The sequence below is a fragment of the Coffea arabica genome, chromosome 2e, assembly GCF_036785885.1.
Source record: "Coffea arabica cultivar ET-39 chromosome 2e, Coffea Arabica ET-39 HiFi, whole genome shotgun sequence".
In the NCBI taxonomy this organism is placed as follows: Eukaryota; Viridiplantae; Streptophyta; class Magnoliopsida; order Gentianales; family Rubiaceae; genus Coffea; species Coffea arabica.
This window is the reverse complement of record NC_092313.1, coordinates 42,395,893-42,418,548: the sequence shown is the minus strand read 5'-3', so window position 1 is coordinate 42,418,548 and position 22,656 is coordinate 42,395,893. Positions and strand designations below refer to the sequence as shown.

The following is a 22,656-nucleotide window of genomic DNA, read 5'->3' as shown; positions in this document are numbered from 1 at the left end:
TTGGCCACTAGTTTAAATTTTTAAATTTCACTCAATCTGTCATGCATATGTATACACTAATAATTAATATCGTCTTTTAACTTTTATATATTTTTTGTAATTAGTTTTACATTTTTAAAAATTTCACTTCTAAAGTATGTTATATATATATATTTATGTCTCAATGAGTATTCAATTGACACCAATTAGACAAATCCTAAAAAAAATAAAATCTAGAAGGTCTATCTACCAAGTTGCAAGTCATATTTTCTTTTTTTTTGAATTGATAATTCCTATTTTACATTTACTGCTACTTTATACTAAGGAAAATGGATGAATTCAAAGAGGTCAATAGGGAATTTAAAGAAAATTGAATCACCTCCGAACCAGAAGAATGTTTATGCACTCGCTAGTGAAATTTTTAAGAAAAATTAAAGAAACATGTTAATCGAGAATTTGATCATTTAATTTACATTTACGAGAACTTTGAGTCTCTTTTTAACAAGTTGCATGTCAGAACCAATCATCGGTACAACCTCAAAAGAAAAGAAAAGAAAAAGGCAAAAGAAAAACCAATCATCAGTACCCACATGTTAGACCTTGGGGCTCTAATCAACTCTCTGTAGATTCCAGTCGTGTATGTCTGCGCACGTGGGGATATTCTACAAACTTAACCAGGATGATTTTCCTTAGTATCTCTCTGAGTGTGTTTCCCTCTACCAGCATTCATTGGTCTCTACGGGCGAGATTGTCTACAGCTGGACTGAAACGAGATTGTCTCTTTGCACCTGCAACTGTAAACAATAAATAATGGTCGACATCGAATCGTATGCTAAATTAATTTTTTTTTTGTCTTTAAGCAAACAAGCTTGAAGCCGATTAAACGTTTTGAGTGGTTAAGATTAAGGCTCTAATAAGAGGTTCGGGTTCAACTTCGCATCAAATTTTAATTATTTTAAAACTTATTAATTTATTCTAACTAAATATTAGTCTTAATCATATTATTTGCGGTTTCTTTTTCTAAATTTTTTTAGTAGGAAAAAGATAAAATTTAAAAAATAGGAAGGAAGAGGGAATTTAAAGTTCAAAACTTCTAATTTTTTGAATCTCAACCTATTATTTGCGGATTGTTGTTGTATTGTTGTTAAATCATAGTCTGTGTTTTAAAAAAATGTATTGAGTGACAACCCGTATTGAGTTACTTGTATACATATTGAAACGAAAACACAGTTTGAAGAGCCAAGATGAAACCACCTCAGCCAAGGCTCAATCAGTCGATCTAAGTTTAGTCAGACAAAGTAACCATGACTTTACGGGTCATGTAAGCACCTCTACAGAATCATCTATGACCATACTTTCCTTTCATCTTCCTATTTCGGTATTTCCCACCTTTACGTCTTGCTCTATCTTCAATGCATTCAATCTTACTCCCTTCCAAGAAGCAGCAGCCCTCGTGACTTAAAAAAGCTCCAAAACCATACCCTATTTAAGCCTTATGTATAACCAACATTGTTCATTCATATTCCAACTTCCAAAATATACCGAATTTGCAGTCTTCCCCAAGCAGGTACCCCTTGAATCTGAATTAACTTTCTTTTTGTGTTGCTTCTTGTCTGCTGTAGAAATGGATATTCTGCCACAAATGAAAAGCAGAAGCAAGAGCAAGAGGAAGAGATCTGCAGATTCACTACTTAAAGTTGTCTACATTTCTAGCCCCATGAAGGTAAAGACTAGTGCATCAAGGTTCAGAACTCTTGTTCAAGAACTCACTGGCCGAGAATCTGATATCTCGCGGTTCATGGATAATAATGCTAGAGAAGCTCAAGAATTTGAGATTCTTCCTGATACTTATAGGGTATCAAACTCAATGACCAATGCTAACAAACGTAATCAGCATCATCTGTCATTGTTTCCATCATTTCCTGGGGAGGATCCTCACCGGGATTCGCCTACATGCTCGGACTCTTTGTTAGAGCAGGCACCTTCTTTTGGAGATGTGTTATTGAAAGAGAAATACTATCAGGAATTGCTAACATCGGATTTGTTTTCTAACAACTCTGAATTCGATGTCCTTGGAAGCTATGATGAACTATAAATTAGTGCTCTTTTTATTCTTTTTTTGTCTTTTCTCTTTCCCGTCTGATCTTGTACACTACCTTTGTTAGTTTGGGGCTTAACTGTATCAGTTTAGATGTATTCATTGATTAATTACGACAATACAGAATTTAATAGCTTTGGATAAGATCTTAGTGACAAAAGAGTTTAGATAATTGATACGAATGGCGATCAACTTTTCGTTGGGCGCCTATATTATATTTGGCTGCTTGGGCTGCTAGCAGCTAGACTTCATTACTTTTGTTCAATATTTTGAAAATCAGACCGAATCAGTCAGTTTGACCGATTAGCTGCAGATTGACTAATGGCACCATTCCAATTCACTACTAAATTCAAAAAATCAATTGAACCAATCAAATCCATTCAAGGAACATATGGAATTAGTTCATACTATTTTTTTAAGTTTAAAGTCATCCAATTTAAAAGTCATCCAACCGGATTGAATCAATTGAATCGAGTTAAACTGTGAACTGAAAGTTCATCTAGTTCACTTAATAGTCCAGATTTGAAAACATTGCTTCTATTCAACCGAGACACGGGCTAAAAGAGTCGAGGAGAATCACTGATTTAGTCTTTCAACATTTTTATGTAAACTACTTTTTTTTGTAAACTTTGATTTAGGCAAATTTAGTGTTGAAACTTTAATATTACATCCAATTTAATATTTTTATGACAGCACCACTAATTGAAGTTTTAACACAAAAAATTCAAGCCAATCAAGGTCAATACAGAAGCTATAAATCCGGTCCAATATTAAAAACAAGAAACATAAAAACTTTACATAAAAAAAGGGACAAAAGCTAAATTTTCATTGGATTGGGATGAAAAAAAGTGGAAAATCCTCAACCCCAAAAAAACATTGTTGTAATTTTTTCTTGATCTTTGTCTTATCACTAGCTCTAACTAGCATTTGATTGGCTAATTTTTCCTATTATTCATATTAGGGCAGCATATGACTCAAGGTGAGTCGAGTATTAAGCTTATCGAGTGATGCTTGACCAATTTGTGTGAGCTCGAGTTTCAGCTCAAACTCAACAAGCCGAGGAAAATGGTAAGCAACTCGACTCAAGCAAGGAATAACCATGTTCGAGTTCAAATCGATAAAGAATAGATAAAGCTCGATAGTAGCTCGACAAATAGCTCGAGCTGATCAACTCTTAGCAAAACAGCTTGAGGTCAACACAAGTTTCTAGAAATTCAAATTGGTATAGAACCAGCTTCTTGTAACCTATTCTGATCAAATTTAAGCCTAATAACAGCATCATACAATGCCTTGCAAGTTGGCACCTAATTAATTTAACAATTCTTTAGTCCAACAATGAATTTAAAAGTAACAAACTCAGTTGTTAATTGTCCAATAATACAATAACGAAATCATAAATGAATGACCGAAAAATAGTCCAACAATATTTCAATCCAAATTTCAAATACAAGTAGTCAAGTACACAAACAGGGTTCAAACTTGAAAAGCAACTTTTCAATAGTGTCTTGGCCTCCTAGTCCTAGGCATCATTTCTTGATTGTTCCCTTTTGATCAGCAATGAACATGCCACAAGGTTCTCCTCTCCAATGTCCACATCCCTTGTCTCCACTGTCCAGAAACTTTCAGTAGCAAAATTGACTTAATCAATTAGATAGCTAATCAGTAGTCTAAAGATAAAAGTAGGAACAAGCTTTTCACTAAGTTTTGAACAATGTACAAGAACATAGCTGATTAGCCTTTATTTTACTTATTTTTAGTTAAGTTTTAGGTTAAGTTTTTGGTGTGTTTTAAATTAAAATGGAAGATTTGAATTCCTTTATAAGTTACTTTTCATACAAGTAGTGTTTCCTAACCAAAACATGAAAAAGTGTGGGTTAATATGTAAATTTGTGTTGTTTTGTAGGTTTTGGTAACATATGAAGAGATTCAAAGCAAAAAGAGTATGACAGCTTTGACACATCGTGGCATTTTGGCTATATTTTGAGTTATAAGTATCAAATTGAGGTGATTCTTGAGCCATTTTGAAGCTAACACATATCTATATAATTCATATGAAGACATAAAAATCCGGTTCATTGAGTTTTCTAGTCAAAAAGTCAAAATATAGTGGGGAAAAGTTTCTGTCAAGAGCTGAAACAGAGTATCAACCAGTCAGGGGTATTTTGGTCATTTATTAGCCTACACAAATCCAAATGAGATGATTCTTGATGCATTGGAAAGCTAATGCAAATAGCTACAACTTTAATGGTTTGATCAAGAGCTAATTTGTGAGGACCCGAAAATTTTCTCATTTTATCTTATATTACTGGCTTATCAAAATGTTTATTCATCTGTTTTCTCCGAACAGTTTATTTCAACCATTTTAAATTAATTTTTATGGAACCATGTCTTATTTATACTTTTAAAAACGTCTCACTAACAAATTTAAATTTTTCGAAGGCTCGTTTATTAAGGAATAACAAATATACACCTTTGAGATGATAGTCGATCTGGGAGTACAATGATTTTGGAGAATTAAGGATGATCAATAGGGGACTAAGAAGAGTTAATTGAGAGATTAGATGTGATTAAGTTAAATAAAGTTTTTATTATGCGTACGTCGATAATTTCTCGAAAGTCGTACCGCACAACAAATTGGAGACTTGAGAAATTAATACTAGACTCATGTGAGGACTCGCAAATTTACTTATTTTAAATTCCTATTTCTAGCTTATTTAAATATTTATTTGGCCAATTGCTCCGAATATTATTTTCTAACCTTTTTAGACATAATTATATGGATCTATAGTTTAGTTATATTTTTAAAGTGACTTGTTTCAAAATTTAATTTTTGGAAGCTCGTTAAGTGAGAATAGTGAATACGTGTTTGGAGACAATAATCGATTCGAGGATATAATAAGCTTGGAAAAATTGGAGACTTGTACATTAGTCTTGAAATAGGTATTTTTTTTATGTTTAAGTACTCAAGTGATAGTTAGTTATACCATCGTTATAAGAAATCCTTGGAGATTTCACTTTATTGCGCTTAAATCGGAAGTACGCGTTTTTACGCGCGCGATTAATTGAGGGGCTATAGACCATTATTTTTAGACTATTAAGAGTGAATAATAATAGTATGAATGGAAGTGCATTAGAGGGTTAGTGCACTAGTGAAACAAACTCGAGAGAAATCGAGCACGAAACGCGCGCGTACGCCCGCGATGGAGAGTTGACTTTTGAAACAATTCTTGTCCACAAACTTATAAGCTTCACAAGGAAGCTTCCTCATCTGCAACGTCACTTTCTTCTTCCACATTCCAGCCGTGCAACTCCAAGGAAGAACAAGACCAAGTTCTCCATTTTCCTTCATCAATTCTTGCTTCAAATCTCCACCAAATCACCTCAAATTTTAACTACACTTAGCTAATCACTTGGTGAACAACTCAAGCTAGGAAAAGGGGCTGCTTTCCACGGTTTTTCTTGAGCATATAGGACCAAAAAATTCTGCCTGGTTCATCTAACTAAGGTAATCAATGATCAACCTTGAAATTTTTGGTTTATGGAAGTAATATAGCACTTATAAGTTTATATCTTCATGTGGGTAGCTTTGTTTATGTTGGAAAGTTGTTGTGTGGGCTCTATGAACTCCCACTATGGTTGGATGGACTGATTTGATGAGCTATGATGTTATTAATGTTGGTTTAGTGCTTAATTTAATGGATTAATGTTGTGTTGTTGGTGGAAACTCAAAGGATGTGAAGAGGGAAAATTTTCCATTTCTGCCCCTGTCTGTCCCGTGACCTTTAGTACATTTTTCGATTGTTCTAATGACTTGTTTCTGATGTATATGTGTAATATAAGTTGTGTACAAAGTTTCATCAAAAAATTTCGTGATTTGGTTGGCCAAATGTTGTGTTTTCAGAAATCAGCAAAACTGGAAATTTTTCCCGTAATTGCTCTGGCAGTGTTTTTGTTTTAGCTATAACTTTTTGCTTCGATGTCGAAATTGAGTGCCGTTTATGGCACTGGAAACTAGACATTCCCAGATTTCCCACAGTATAAAATGGACGCGATGATTCCACCTGAGTAATCCATACCAATTGTTTGAACATGACTGTCCTGTTTCGCTAGTTCACTGGAAGCTCTGTTTTGAGCAGCAAATTGATGCTCAAATATGAGCTAGTTGTGGACAGATTTTGAAAACGATTTCTTCTGAGAAATTGTAGCTTTATGAATTTATTTTTCAGCGCCACCAACCATACTCAATTCCAATTTGAATTGAGTGAATTGTGGCCGTATTTCGAAACTGATTCGGTGTTTGAAAACCCTCTTTTTGGCTAGTAAACGCCTAAATCTTGGTTGGGACTTGTTAATTTGAAATTCTTGGTGTTAATCACCTACCAAATGTATCTTGGATGTTTTCTAGACATTACCTACACAGATGGACCGTGTTTGAGACACTTTGTTGGCCAAACGTTTTGAAAACGGAAAACGGAAAACGAAATGTACAAGGCAGATTTGCCTTGGAATTTTTGAAACTTTAGTGATTTGGTTAACCAACTTTTCGTGTGTATTTTTGTATGAAATTTGATAGAGGAATAGCCCTTATATGGTAGTATAATCATACCAAATTTGGTGCCATTCCGAGTCCATTTCAATGCTCAAACTAAGTCCCAAAGTTTGTAATTTAAATATGGAAATTTGCCCAACCGTCTCAATTTTTCAGCAACTTTGAGCTACTATAACTTGGTGCTCAAAACTTTGATTCTTGTTCTGCTTGTTTTGTCTATTTGAGTTTCAAATCTGAGAGGCTAGTTCAAATTCTGTGAATTTTACCGAATTTCCACAGTTGGCGAAAAACCAACCTCAAAACTGTCTCGCAAGCCTAAAACAGTGACTTCGAGCCAATTTTTGAATGCCCTCCGTTTGAAATCATGGAAAAGTGTCTTTTAGAAACTTTTAGTACTTTGGAAGAAGTTTCCAACGGTACCAAGTTTTCTAATTTTGGACTTGTAAAGAGTGAGATACGATTTTTCAAAGATCTCGTATTAAAGCTGAAATTTTCGAAACTTAAGGAAATGGAGTTTTTCGAATTCTCCTTTTTCCTTCGATATCACATGACCGTTTTACACTGGAATTTAGAGATGAAAACTAGATTTCTCTTGTGCTTTAAAACCCCGCCTTTGAGCCTCGATTTACGAGTAAATAGGGCTCATTTTCATGAGATTTTCTTAGATTATACTCTAGTACAATCTTCTTCGATAATTGGGGTTTATGAATGATAGAATATTATTAATTGCTCAAGCACTCAAGAGGATCTTCAAGGGGATCTCACAGGAGACGCCTAACTTATAGCTTGTACTTGCTACTTGAATCACTCGGTGAGTGTCAAGTGTGTGAAAACGTGTTAATTGCTTTGATAAGAGAATATTCTGAAAATGCTGAGTCGAGTGTGTACTTTATCACACTCGTTCTCATTTAAGTAAAGTGTACTTGAATTTCGTGACATGAAATACTTTAATTGCTTGAAGTGACTTGTTAAGTAAATTTAAGTGAAGTGTTTAAGTGATTATTTATGCTATGGCTCCATAAGTCGATGGGAGTGAATCTCCTTGACTCTTAAGTGTTAAGTGGGGGACGCCTAAATCTCACTGGCTAACCTTGGACTCGAGCCGGCATGGGCTTGGTCGGGCTCCTTGGCGAACCATGAGAAAACAAAAGCTTGATCTATTAAGAGATCTTGCTTGGCATACTCGTGGAGTATCGCCTTATAAACATATTGCGGGCCCGGTGAGGTATGTAAGGTGAGAAGGGGAAAGTATAAGTGAAGTTCTACGGACTAAACCTACCCGATTGATGGAGTGTCAACTCGTGGAGGTTCGTGATCGTGCAAGTGGAAAATAGCTCCTGAGAGCTCCTATATCCTTGAATTGTTTCTGGTTACTTTTCTAGCTTGAATTGTCATTTATTGAAATATTATCGCTCTACTCGTTAAATTGGGATTGTTACTTGAACAACGTGCCTGCATGTGTGTTCTTGGCCCCACGAGCGTTTTGCTCACCCTGTAGTTTTGTTTTCCTTAACAGGAAAGGATTGGAAGTGAACCTCGGAGAAACCCCTTTTGAATGTACTTTTGTATTAGGGTTTTTAATGTACTGGGTTAGACTCTTGATTATTGTATACTTTGGGATTTGATGTAACCTTTGAAAACTTGATGTAAGGATTGGATACTTGACGTATTTTGGAACTCGTGATGTAAGTTTGAATGTTATTTATGGGAGTGACCTCCCTTTCTTACTTATATCATCGTGATGGCCGGTATTTCATTAAGTTTGAACGGGAATTGTCTTGAGTCCTGACGAGAGCTGGGCAGGCGTCCCGCGGATACCCTTTGGTTCGCCTTAGGGAGAAGTGGGGGCGTCACATAATTCAACTTCCATCATTGAGAAAAGTGTAGGTGAAATTGGTCCAAAAACAGAGCAAAGTTGAGATTGAAGCTGAAAGTGCAAAACTGAGTACAAAGAAAATCCATGAGACACATCCGCAAGGTGCAGGCAGGTTGTGGATCCACCTTGCAGATCTCTTATTTGTAGCTGCAACTTGCTCTGCAACTTGCATTTTGTTCACACCAACCTTTTGACCAATTCTTCTACAAGAAAAACGACTGGAACCAGATAAAATTGAATTGGAAAAGTAGAAAACAACTTTGTGTCTACATTATGAGAACATCTTCTCATCCAAAACATCTATAAATACCCCTTGAATCTCATTCATTTGAGAAATCATATTAGCAAGAGAGATAGCACCTTGTAGTGTGAAATAGAGTAGAGCAGAAGTAGAAATAGAAGTAATTTTAACTCTACTTTCATATTGTAATTTTCAAAATTAGTTTAAGAACTTTGAGAGGGAGGTGAAAACACTCTTGTATCAAGCTTATTTGATAGATCAACTTGTGAAGGAATTCAAGGATTCAAGTTTCAAGACATTGAATAATAATTCTTCTTCCTAAACTTTATCTCTTGTTCTTATTTATTATGCTTTGTTACATGTTTGTTTCACGTTTAGATGTTCTTAATATAATGTCTAGTTAACCTTTTCCATATCTTAGGGTGAAGATGAACTTATTATCGTTTTGATTTGAAGTAGTTAGGGGATGATTATGTTTTTTCATGATTTGTTAGTTTGAGAACTTGTGCTTATGCTTTATAGTTGTTTGGCCATCAACTATAAATGATTTGATAATGTTAAGCAATGAAAGTTGCCTTCTAATAGATCTAAATTCTTAAACATTAGTCTTATTCTCACGAAAGTAGTAAATAATGGTTGGTTGGATTCATACAATAGTTTCATTGAACTTATTTAACTTGTTTCTTACCTTTTCTTTATGAACATAGGTAAAGGATGATTCAAGGAGTTAAAGGAATTGGCGAAAGCGATTTCTAGAGGAGTTAGCCAAGATGGTTTCTCCTAAATGTTTATTGGCGAAAGTAAGGACATACATTTCGAAGTTATTCCTTGACAATTCATGGAAGTATAAGCATAATCATCTTAATTAACTTCTAATCTTGACATAATAAGGAATTCTAATCCCTAGGATCCTCTCACCTCATCTTTAAGCAATTCTAATTTAACTTGACTTTATTTTCATTTACTTTCTTGCAATCTACAGCCTAGTTGGTTGGTTTTACCACCTAATGGCTGGTTTTACATTACTTATTTATAACTTCTATGGCCGGTTGTACCATTTAAGCTAACTTCTAACTCTTATGCCTGATTGTACTACCTAAGCAAACTTTTATGACCGGTTTTACTGCCTATCTAACTTTCTTTGCTTTTAATTCCTTAAACTTTGATTGTCTAGATAATAAAAGAAGTGATTAAACTCAAGTGATTGCCAAACTCTAAATCCTTGTGGGATCGATACCTATTATCCCTATGCTCAATAAATAAACCTATACTTGAGAAAATAGGGTAATAAGGTTTTAAAATTTGTAATATAATAAAATACCCTATCAATAGCATTCAAATTTCTTCAAAACTAGAATTAAGCAGGAACAAACGCTATCATCGTGCCACCACTTGATCACTAAATAAGAAAAATATAACCAACATACATTGTCTTAGATTGTCATCAGATTATGGAAGCAACATGCTACCGAAAACAAATCAGTAGCCAAAAAAAAGAAAGGAACAATACACCTAGCTCCCAAAACAACCACAAAGGGAATAAATATAAATCATCACATCTATGACTTATAAGAACTACGACATAATATAAAGAAAACCTCAAACATGATAGCATCAAGGTTTAGCTATTAAAATCTTCAGTGCTATCTTTGCTTTCTACAAAAAGAAAAATAAAGAAAAAGATTAAGCCAATTGTAAAACACATTTCAAATAGCAGATATAGTAATTTAATTGCATACTCACTTTATCCCTTTTCTTAACCCTGTGTAACTTATGACATCAATCACTAGCACACATCAATATTTTTACAGTTTCTGGTGCCACAGAAGCATGATAGGCATCGATCACTATAGTTCCAATATTAAATATAGCTTCTAATGCTATAGTGTGGATGGAATGGCTAAAATATCAGCAATCATCCTAAGCAAAATCTTGTACTTTGTTGTGTCTTTTCACCATTTCAAAGCATCTAAATTCTCAATATCTAGATTTGAATTCTCATTGGTAGTGAGAAGACCATCTTCAAAGTGGATGTCTAGCTCATTATTTTATGGTTGAATACTTTCCACTGTCTTAATATGAGTGAGGAATTCCTTCATACCCATAAGAGGTGCTGAATTTGAATTATTGCTGCTCTTGCTTGGTGGATCCTTTGTTACAACGTGAGAACTCATTCTTGTATAACTCGAACTTGAAGCATGCATCTCTACACATTTGGCATATAGATCATATAGTGCTTCCTAAACCTTTATTATATTGGCTTGCACATCATGTGGAGGATACATTAAAAGAAAACAATAATTTATCACACTCATTTTGTACCTAGGATCCAAAATAGCATCTATAAGTATCAACAAGCTGCACTCATACTAGTACTTATCAAATTTCAACTTCAACTTTTGAATCATTGATTCAGCAAAGTAATCTTCATCAGTAATTTTACTATCTACTAATGTTTTAATTTGACAAATGATAGGGTATTTTACTACACTACAAATTTTAAAACCTTATTACTCTATTTCCGCAAGTATATAGAGATAATATGTGTCGATCCCACAGGGACTTAGAGTTGGGCAATCACTTGAGTTTAATCGCTTGCTTTATTATCTAGATAATCAAAGTATAAGGAAGTAAAAGCAAAGAAAGTTAACTTGGTGGTAAAATCAGCCATAAGAGTTAGAAGTTAACTTAGGTAGTACAACCGGCCATAAGAAGTTATAAGCAAATGATGTAAAACCAGCCATTAGGTGGTAAAACCAACCATATAGACGGTAAGTTGCAAGAAAGTAAATACAAGTAAAGACAAGTTAGATTAGAATTGCTTAAAGATTAGGTGAGAGGATCCTAGGGATTAGAATCCCTTATTATGTCAAGTTTAGAAGTTAGTTAAGGTGATTATGCTTATGCTTATGCTTTCATGAATTGTCAAGGAATAACTTCCAAATGGATGTCCTTGCTTTCGCCAATGGACATTTAAGAGAAACCGCCTTGGCTAATTCCTCTATAAATTGCTTTCATCAATTTCTTTAATTTCTTGAATCATCCTTCACCTATGTTCATAGAGAAAAGGTAAGAAACAAGTTAAATAAACTCAATGAAGTTATTATATGAATCTAACCAACCATTGCTCACTACTTTTGTGAGAATAAGGCTAATGTTTAAGAATTTAGATCTATTAAAGGCAACTTTCATTGCTCAATTTGAATCAAATCATTTATAGTTGATGGCCAAACAACCATAAAGCATAAGCACAAGTTCTCAAACTAACAAATCATGAAAAAGCATAATCATGCCTTAACTACTTCAAATAAAAAAGCTTAACTAGACATCATATTAAGAACATCTAAGCCTGAAACGAACTTGTAAAAAAGCATGGCAAATAAGAACAAGAGACAAAGTTTAGGAAGAAGAATTCTTATTCAATATTTTGAAGCTTGAATCCTTGAATTCCTTCACAAGTTTTTCTCTCAAATAAGTTTGGTACAAAAGTGTTTGCACCTCTCTCTCAAAACTCTTAAACTAAGAAAAAAATTTTCATTATGAATGTAGAGGTAAAACTACTCCTATCTCTACTTCTATTCTACTCTACTTCATACTACAAGGAGCTATTTCTTGCTAACATTCTTCTCAAATGAATGAGATTTAAGGAGTATTTATAGATATTTTGGAAGAGAAGATGTTCTCATAATGTAGACACAAAGCTGTTTTCTACTTCTCCAACTCAATTCTAGCTAGTTCCAGCCATTTTTTTCTTGTAGAGGAATTGGTCAAAAAGGTTGTGTGAACAAAATGTAAGTTGCAGCTATGAATCAGGGATCCATAACTCTATACCTTGTGGATTGCCTCATGGATCTTCGTTGCACTCAATTTTGCACTTTCAGCTTCAATCTCAACTTTGCTTTGTTTTTGGTCCAATTTCAACTGCGACTTTCTTGATGATGGAGGCTAAATTAGCTCTTGAACAAAACGTGAAAGTTGTAGATCTTTCAGTTAGCTTTCCAATAGGTCAAGAGTCATCTCATTTGAATTTTGTAGGGTGCAAAATGACCAAAATATCCCTGACTGGTAAATGGTCTGTTTCAGCTTTTGACAAAAAATATTTTCCCACTGCATTTCGACTTTTTGACTATAAATCTCAATGAACTGGATTTCGATGTCTTCATAAGAGTTTTACATTCAAAATGGTTCAAGAATCACCTTAATCAGATACTTGTAGCTCAAGATATCACCAAAATACCACGATGTGTCAAAGCTGTGAAACTCCTTTTGTCTTCAATCAATTCATATGAGACCAAAACCTACAACAACAACAACATAAACTTGCATATTAACCCACACTTTTGCATGTTTTGGTTAAGAAACACTACTTGTATGAAAATTAACTTATAAAGGAATTCAAATCTTTCATTTTTACTTAAAACACACCAAAAACATAACTTAAAACCTAACTAAAAATAGGTAAGATAAAAACTAATCAAATTCCCCCACATTTGAACTATTGCTTGTCCTCAAGCAATTAAGAATTACAAAACATTATAATAGTTCAAACATGACCTGTTTGAGCGACTCATAGTCAGTGCGCAAGACGAACTCACGAGGTCGGAGGTAGTGTTGCCAAGTTTGAAGAGCTCGAACTAAAACCAGTAATTCCTTGTCATAGGTCGAGTAGTTTAGTGAAGCTCCATTCAATTTGTCACTAAAATAAGCAACTGGCCGACCTTCTTGGAGTAGAACAGCTCCAACACCTATACTAGAAGCATCACACTCAACTTCAAAAGTTTTGTCAAAGTTGGGTAAACTAAGAACAGGTGCATGTGTGAGCTTATGTTTAAGTAATTGGAAAGACTTAGCTTGTTCATCTCCCCAGTAAAATGGCACATTCTTCTTGACAATGGAGGCAAGTGGTGCAGCAATTGTGCTAAAGTCCTTCACAAAGCGTCGATAGAAGTTTGCCAAGCCATGAAAGCTCCTTACCTCACTCGTAGTAGTAGGAGTTGGCCATTCACTTATAGCCTTCACTTTTGTTTGGTCAACTTGTATACCCTGTTCACTTACAACATAGCCTAAAAATACAAGTTGATTAGTGCAAAAGGTGCACTTCTTAAGGTTAGCGTAGAGCTTTGCCTTTCGAAGTACATCTAGGATAGCTTGCAAGTGCATAACATGCTCATTTAAACTTTTACTATATACTAAGATATCATCAAAATAGACTACCACAAATTTACCAATGAATGGACGCACAACATGATTTGTAAGTCTCATGAAAGTATTAGGTGCATTAGTTAGTCCAAATGGCATAACTAACCACTCATACAAGTCATGTTTTGTTTTATGCGAATTTGGTGGTAACCACTTTTTAAATCTATCTTAGTAAAAAGTATAGCACCATGCAATTCATCAAGCATGTCATCTAATCGAGGTATAGGATGACGATACTTTACCGTAATGGCGTTAATCGCTCTACAATCCATGCACATCCTCCATCCTCCATCTTTCTTTGGTACATGTAAGACAGGTACCGCACAAGAACTTAGGCTCTCACAGATCCACTCTTTTCCAAGTAGCTCATCTACTTGCCTTTGTTGCTCCTTGGTTTTCTTAGGATTAGTCCTATATGGTGCTTTATTAGGTAGTGAAGCTCCACAAATGAAATCAATTTGATGTTCAATTCCTCTTAAAGGTGGCAAACCACTAGGTATATCTTCAGGAATCACATCTTGGTAATCTTGCAAAAGGTGAGTGGCAGCACTAGTCAAGGATGCATCAAGTTCATTAGTGGTCGAAACATCTTTGCAAACCAAAACAAGCAAGAGTTGATTAGAAAATAAGGCTTTTCGCATTAGTCTTAGCCAAAATTAGTCTTCAAGAGGCCGAAACTTAGTGGGTGACTTAGCCAAATAAGTGATTCCAAATCACATTAGGTTTTCAAATAAGTGATTCTAAATCACATTAGGTTTTCAAGTAAATTAGTCCAAATCACATTAGGGTTCGAGTCATTGTAAGGCTATAAATAGCCTAGTTTTTCCAATGTTTATGATTATTGAGAATTTTCTAGAAATATGTGAGTTATCACTTTTCTCTTGCTCCAAGAGAGCTTTTTTTTGAATACTTGAGAATTTTCTTGAGTTATTCATCGAACTTATCAATCAAGTACACACCTTGGTTGTGGCGTTCTTCTAGCTTTAACATTGGTTCACTTGATCATTCGACTATGGGTTGAGATTCAATTCAAGATTCGCAATCTAGGGTTTAGAAGGGTCAAGTGTTATTTCGCAAATCAACTTGATTTTCTTCATCTAGATCTGGGATTACGTGAGATATGAGTTCATACCTTTGGGCGGATTCGTATCAGCTTGGTATCAGAGGTAGATTGATGATATCAAGTAATCTTATTCGTGTCTTTGTAAGTTTTCGTTGTTTCAATTATGTCCGTTGTTTCTTGGCTGTTCGAAATTTATCTCTTGTTGGAGTCTTGTTGTCTTGTTTCTTGAGTCTTGAAGTTGCTTAAAAAAAATTGACTGTTCACGGTACTGTATCGCACTGTTCATCGTTATTGTTCATCTAAAATTTTTTTTTTGGTCAGTAGTTTTTCTTGTTGAATTCGTGACTAGTTTCTTGAAGTTAATTCGTGGCTGCCTTTGTGTTTTGGTGTCAAACCATGGTTGATCAATCTTGTTCTTGAAAGTGCTTGAAGTTCCTAAAATTTATTGATAAGAATATTGAATTTCTAGTATTATCTTGGATACTTTCTTGACAAATCATGAAGTTCTTGGGTAAAATATTAGGGTTTCTTGAATTCTTGAACAAAAGTTTCCAAATCTTGAAATTCTTGCAAAACCCTAGTTCCTATTTCTTGAACAAAATAGCGGCTAATTCTTGTTTCTTGTTGCAGCTTGAATTCTTGTCCTTGAGTGTTTGATCCAAATTTGAAAAGAAAAGAAAGAAAGAGTTGTTGTGAAAAAAAAGAGAAACAAGAAGTCGGATCACTCTTGGATTGAAACAAGAAAGCAAATTTGATTTGGGAAACCAAGTTGACTTGGGATTGTAAACAAATCCAAGTCATCACATAACTAATCCAATTTAGATTTTGCTAGCTGCTTATACACAAAAATTACTCCAAAAATCAGCAGCTTATCTTCCAAAATAAATCCAAGAACCAATTGGATTCAACTTCCAAAATTCCAGCCAAGGTACAATCGGGTAGAGAGTTTATAGGTTTCAAAAATTTCAGCCATCATCGCAATATAAATGATACGCTCCTCGGTCAACATGTTCCGAGACACGTAGCACAATTGCCCAAGGATCTAGACGGATGATCAATCGTTTGGATTGCGGAACCTAGAATCAAGATGGACGACTCAACTTGATAGAAGGTGGTAGAACATCGACTCTAATTGAGGTGGTTACTCAAGTAGATAGGCTGGATGAACAACCAAGGATGTCACGCGAGATTGCTCAAAAACCCTTGCCTTGCAAGTAAGAAAGTTGCACATGATTTTAGGGACAACAAAAGTATTGTTTATTCTCAAAAGTTTGTAACTTTTTACTCATACAAGAGGTGCCTTTTATAGGCTAGAAGCCAAGGCAAATCCGTTTGGAGTAAGGATTGACAACTCACCTACTTAAACTAGGAAGAGCCAACTCTTTACGGCATTCCAATCAGATTTGTACCAAACGGAAGTTGGGTACTCATGGGCCGACTTATTAACTCCAATAACTAATGAAACTACTAATTAAATCACGACTAACAAACCAACTAACAACTAATGACTCAATAACGATCAAACCAACTAACAAAACAAATGACTAACAATGCTAACAATCGGCCAACTCATCAAGCACATGCGTGGGCATCACTTGGTGCCTCATTGGCTTGGATCAATGTGTAGACAACTTGATTAGCCTCGTCCAAGCCTTCAATGTTCCTATGGACCCCTTGCTGGTCTTGAACACTTCGAACAAGGGCTTGAAAAGATTTTTGAAGCGCTTTGCCCATGCATATGTAACCGGCCAAGTGGAACTCTCACTTGATCATCATCATTCGACCTTGAGTCAAGTACCTCTCCCGCGCACACATTAGTCCCCTCCACTTGAGAAGGATTTGTCCTCAAATCTTGGGAAAAAATATGTATGATAGGAAGAACATTGCACATCTTCCACCTGGATCGGGAACCATAGTAGGTAAGCAAATGGAACTCTAAGTCGGTGCGCTTATAGGATAGCAATGTGGAAACTAGATGAATGAGTACCAACCACGTCACATGTCGCCTGGACAACCTTATGATGCTTCTGAACAAGGACATTCTCCAAGACAAGAAACACCTTGTATAATGCTTGTGAAAATTCCATTTGGCACTCCAAAACTCCCTAATCAGCCTTCGAGCATGGACTGTCATATTGTCACCTACACAATAAATCACATAGTTAGTAGTCATAGGTATAAAACTATGCAATAGTTTACCATTCACGTGCACAAGATAAGGATCTTCATAATGATGCTTATTGAAGCTAGGAAAATCCCGAGTCTGGTTGTGCAAGGTGGTATAATTCGGCCCTAGTTGTTGCTGATTTGGCACAACTTGCCCATCTGGAGATAGAACAATGAACCAATCGTGTTGCACATCCGTAGAAACATGAACCAGCGAGGTAAGAACAATATTCGGATCTTGATTGACACACTTGTGTGCATCACCCAACATAAGTGGCAGTAATGAAGTGAAGCTCACTCCACACGAATCACATGAATTTGCGCAAGTTGGAGTTGATAAAATGAGCTCGTGGTGGCTAGCTTTTGGACGTGTGAATATGCATGAAAGATCGCAACATGCAGCTTGGACAAGCATGAAATCAGGTTGCAACTCTTTAGTCAAAGCTGAAAATTTTTGGACAACTTTACTACCTACAAAAATGAAATAAGTTTCAGCTTGTTTCGAACCAGAAATTGGATAAAGAAGCAATGGGACATCATTAGTTAAACGGTAAGAAGGTGTAGAACAAGATTTAAATGTGAAAACTCCCTTTGATACTTCAATGTTCCTTCCACCAATTGATTCAACTTGAGAATCCAGCGCTGGTTCTTTACACTTCTCATCAAAATCTACATAAGAACGACAAGAATTAGGACTACTAACATGCTCAAAATAAGGTAAAAATGATGAATGAACCTTAGACAAAGAACAAGAAGTAAAATATGGAATTCCGCTTTTAAGATGTGCTCGAATCAATCCTCCAATGGTGTGGACAGGTTTGAATTGACATTGTTCTATTAATTGACACCAAAGAGATTTAGCTCCTAGAAGACAAACTCCATGGAAACTCGCAAAGTGTCCAAGTGACTTCGGAATGGAACAATTTAAAATCAAGGCGATTGCACTTTGCTTAACCTGCACAAAACAAGAAACACTGGACAATGCAAAGTTAAGATTGTTAGAAAAACTATAAACACTCGTGTTCCCACTCGCAATCAGCTCACTTGATGCTTCACTCATCTTATCAGATTCTTTTACCTCTTTTTCTAGCTCACTTTCCTCAACTTTTACCTCATATGCACTCTCAACTGTTACCTCACACTTCTCATTAACAGCTTCATCTTTCCACTTTTCTGCTTCAACGACAACTTCCTCAACCTCGGCCCTTTCATCTGGCTTTTCTGGAAGAAGACATTGGTAAATATCTCACCATGACTCCTCCATAGACGACTCAAATACAGCCTTAGACCTCGAGAAAATTACTGTAATAGACTCCTTATCCCTTTTGAGTGGTCTTTCCTCCTTTGGTTCACGGCCACTGCTCCTTTGTTTCTTTCCTCTTTCGGCTTTAATAGCCAACTCAAGCAATTCACCAATATCCAAGTAATGTTGTAACTCCAAAGCTTCTTGAAGTTTGGGTTTTAAACCTCTAAGAAATCTCGCCATTGTAGCCTCATTATCTTCTTGGATGTTAGCCCTCATCATGGCCATCTCGATCTCCTTATAGTAATTCTCAACACTCATATTGCCTTGAGTGAGAGTTTGTAACTTCGAATAGAGATCTCGATTATAGTAGCTTGGAACAAATCGCTTGCGCATCATTGCCTTGAGTTCATGCCAACTTCGGACTTGTGGTTCTCCATTCATTCTCCTTCCAGTCCTTACTTGATCCCACCAAATTAATGCATACTCGGTGAACTCAACAGTAGCAACCTTCACCTTTTGTTCCTCGCTATAATCATAGCAGTCGAAGACCATTTCAACTCGGCCTTCCCATTCCAAGTAAGCCTCAGGGTCACTCTTACCTTGAAAGGTAGGAACTTTAATTTTAAGTCCCCGAAGCACCTCCTTAGAACTGTCCCTCTTAGGCTTCTCAGCTCTCTCTTCGTCCTCACTTGCCGAGTAGTCCTCATAATTTGCCCCCTTGGTACCGCTTCGATTTCGGTTATGAGATCTAGATCGAGAGCCTCTCGTGAATCTCTTGGAGAGTTGATCAAAACGGTTGTGTATTTCCTCAATTTGTTGTTCACTAATCTGCTTAAGTTCAGATTTCATCGCATTGAACATCATGGCGTAGTCGGTGGTTAGATTAGCTTGCTCCATGTCTTTCGTTTTGCCCTGCCAAGCGTTAGCAAACAAGAAAATAATACAAAAATATCCTTACTTCACTCCCTAAGTGTTTCACTCGCGCTCGTGTTTTACTCCAAATGCACTCTAATGGTCTTACCATAAAAATTCTTACCTTGCCGGTTCGGGTAGCTTGAGAAATGCCGCACAAGACCCTCAAATTGTTCACCAAGCTTTCACACAAGAGTAACCAAAAATAAAGACACAATTTGGAAACAATTTGGACATGGTAGTGTATGGTTTTGGCAGTTTCCTAAGGCGTACAGATTTGCAAGTATGCGAGAATGGAAAAGGAAATAAGTAAATGCGAGATGTGGAAGTTTCCTAATTCGAATGGGCTTAGTCAAATGGAAATAGGGGAGTTATCCAAGCTGTCCACTAGTTTCCTAATTGAATTTGGAAACAAGTTAGTCTTTGGAAATCTTTTGGAAAACCTTTTCTTCTTGTAACAACCTTTAGAAAGTTCCAAATTCTACTCCAAGAAGGAGTGCGGATCAGATTTTTTTTCTCCCAACAATCACACAATTCGGTTGCTCTTTTTTTTTTCTCTTCGTTTGTTTGGCCAACCGATTCCTTTCTCTTCTTTTTTTTTCTCTCTTTTGTTTTCTGTTTTGTTTCTTTTTTTTTTTTACTATAATGAACAAACACAACACAATGCTTGACCGAATGGAATATTTTCCAGATTTGCTTTCGGCCAATTCACACGATCAAGAAACTTTCAAGACCTTCAAGATTCTTCAAAAAATTTTAAGAAGGTTATCAAGAACTTCAAGAATTCCAAGATTGTGGTCAAGAAAATCAAGAAACTCAAGATTTCTTGTAGGTTCTTTCAAGATTCACCAAATACCAACAAGTTTTGCAAAATTCAGATTTGAAAACAAGTAAACAAGTTGGATAACACAAGGACAACAAGATTGGAAAATTCGGACAGGAAAGACACCAAGCACGATGGAACCCTAGCGACTCAACTTCGGACAGAATTCAAGACGCAACAATTGAACACACTTCGAACAGCAGGTTAAGACTAACGATGGCACACGAAGGCAGAATTTCAATTGCACTATGGACAGAATTTGGCGACACACTTGGATAGATTTGTGAACAAAAAGAAGCGATTAACGACGCAACAAACAACAAGTAAGTTTTGGACAAATTTGTGACACAACTATGGACAGAATTTTTGCCAAACGAACAACACAAATTGTGACAGCCCCACCTCCCCCTAAGGCGAACCAAAGGGGTCAGCGGACCGCCTACCTAGCTCTCGCCGGGACTCAGTCGTTCACTTCAATCCTCAAACAAAACCAGAATAAACCCACAAGAATAAATATAACGACGGTCCAAAACTTAAAGCAAAACTTATGTACATTACTATCTCAAAAGGGAGTACAAACATCGAATATACAAAGGTTCTCAATTCACCATACATCCAACCCGTGCCGAGCACTAGGGCGAGAACCATTACAAAACCAAAGAAACTAGTCTAGGCTAGTCTCTACCGAGCTCTCGTCCTTGCTCGCCGTCCCCTGTTAAGGAAAACAAAACTAAAGGAATGAGCTAAAAGCTCAGTGAGGTTCTATACATAGAAACAAGTAATTAAACAAGGACATTACTCATGTAATAACAAATAATCCAAAAAAAAACATGTCCAATATAAAGCAATGATAATACATTCATTAAAAGGATACAGGCTCACAAGGAGCAATTCGTTCGTTCGTTCCCCTTTCATTCCCTTATTACTCCAATTATTTAAAAAACGCATCTTTGTAAGTAAAATCCCTCGTTTTTTACGTTCGTTCGTTCATTATCATTCACCTCCTCCTGGACGTTGGCCAGGCTTTTCACCCCCATCCGGACGTTGGCCGGACTCCACCCGACAACAAGGTAATACTCGAGTATACCAAACGTTCACCCAGGTCACCAAATCGCCCGACCGAGTCCGCTTCTGGCTCGAGTCGATCGGTAACAAGGGCAAGGGCCCAGTTCAGCCAAAAGGCTTACATTCATGCGCAACTAGTATTGCAACATTTAATCATCGAAAATTTCATATTTATTGAGGTCGAGTGCGATAAAGTACACACTCACCTAGCGAAAGTTCATTTGAGAAATCATAGAAAACAATTAACATTTAATCAAATATTCACAAATAATCACATAGTCACAACAATCTACATAGTCATAGAAACAAAACGTATATAGAACACTCAACTATTTAAGCAAAATAATGTCCAAAGTATCCTCCCGGATAACACTCTCAATCGCCAAGAAACCCTAATAATAGCCAAGAGAAAATATTACAGTTAAACCCCTCCAAAGTTTAAGTGAACCAAAGAAAATCCGAATAACTACTAGTACAAAGTATAAGTATAGTTTTGGAAGTGAAAAGAGTACATTTAAACCAAAGGCTATGAGTAAAATATTTGTAAAACTTATGCTTGCTCGTAAAACTTTGAAATCTCCATTTAAGTCGAAGTGACAAAGAAAACGTACTCCGAGCAGTCATTATTTTATTTCTCAGGGGTATAAGTTCGGCCAAGTCCTTACTTATATACCTCGGTAAAAGAAGATGCAAATATCCTAGATGGTTCAAGTGATATTCACTCTTAACCCTTACTCAAGTTGCAAGTATAGTTCTCTAGTTCTCGAGCGTAAATTTGGGCAGCACGCCCTTTGTGTTTACCTAATTTTTCCAGCCATTTAAAGCTTCATTATTTTTCTCAGCCAATCCCAAAGTTATACACAATATAAATTCATCACAATAGCCATTCAATAGGCTCAAAGTCATATGAGTACAAAATCAAGTTAACAACATGTGCGTAAATGAGATCTAACAAAAGACAGATTTGACGTGTTTTTACGTAACGGTCACAACCGAAGCTACGCTTATCGAATTGGGATGAAACTTATACTGTTTCCAAGCTAACACAAAGGCCTACAATTTTGATGAAGACCACTTAGTCCAAATTCCAGTGTAACCCAGTCAAATTCCCCAATCACAGAACCAAATTCCAACAAACCGGTCAGTTAACCGTACTGCCTTCAAATGGCCATATCTCAAGCTACCAAAGTCCGTTTAAGGCGTTCTTGGAGGCGTTGAAAAGCTAAGACAAAGTACTAAAACTTTCATGTTTTGGAAAATGGCTAAATCAGTATGGATCATAGTGAATAGACACGGTCAATTGGATGAACTGTCTAAAACGGATCACTGGATGCATCCTAGGGCAGTGAGGGTATTTTGGTCTTTTCACAGGCTACATTGCTCTGATTGGGTTACAATTTTTTAGGAAACCATAAAACATCATTCTATACAACTTTCAT

At 36.0% G+C, this 22,656-nt stretch overlaps 1 long non-coding RNA gene across 1 annotated transcript; it reads left to right on the top strand.

Moving 5' to 3' along the window:
- Positions 1-5,417: 5,417 nt before the first annotated feature.
- LOC140037287 (uncharacterized) lies at positions 5,418-8,303 on the top strand. The gene is made up of 2 exons (XR_011841210.1): positions 5,418-5,582; positions 8,143-8,303. It is a non-coding gene; the product is annotated as an uncharacterized lncRNA (long non-coding RNA).
- Positions 8,304-22,656: the final 14,353 nt, after the last annotated feature.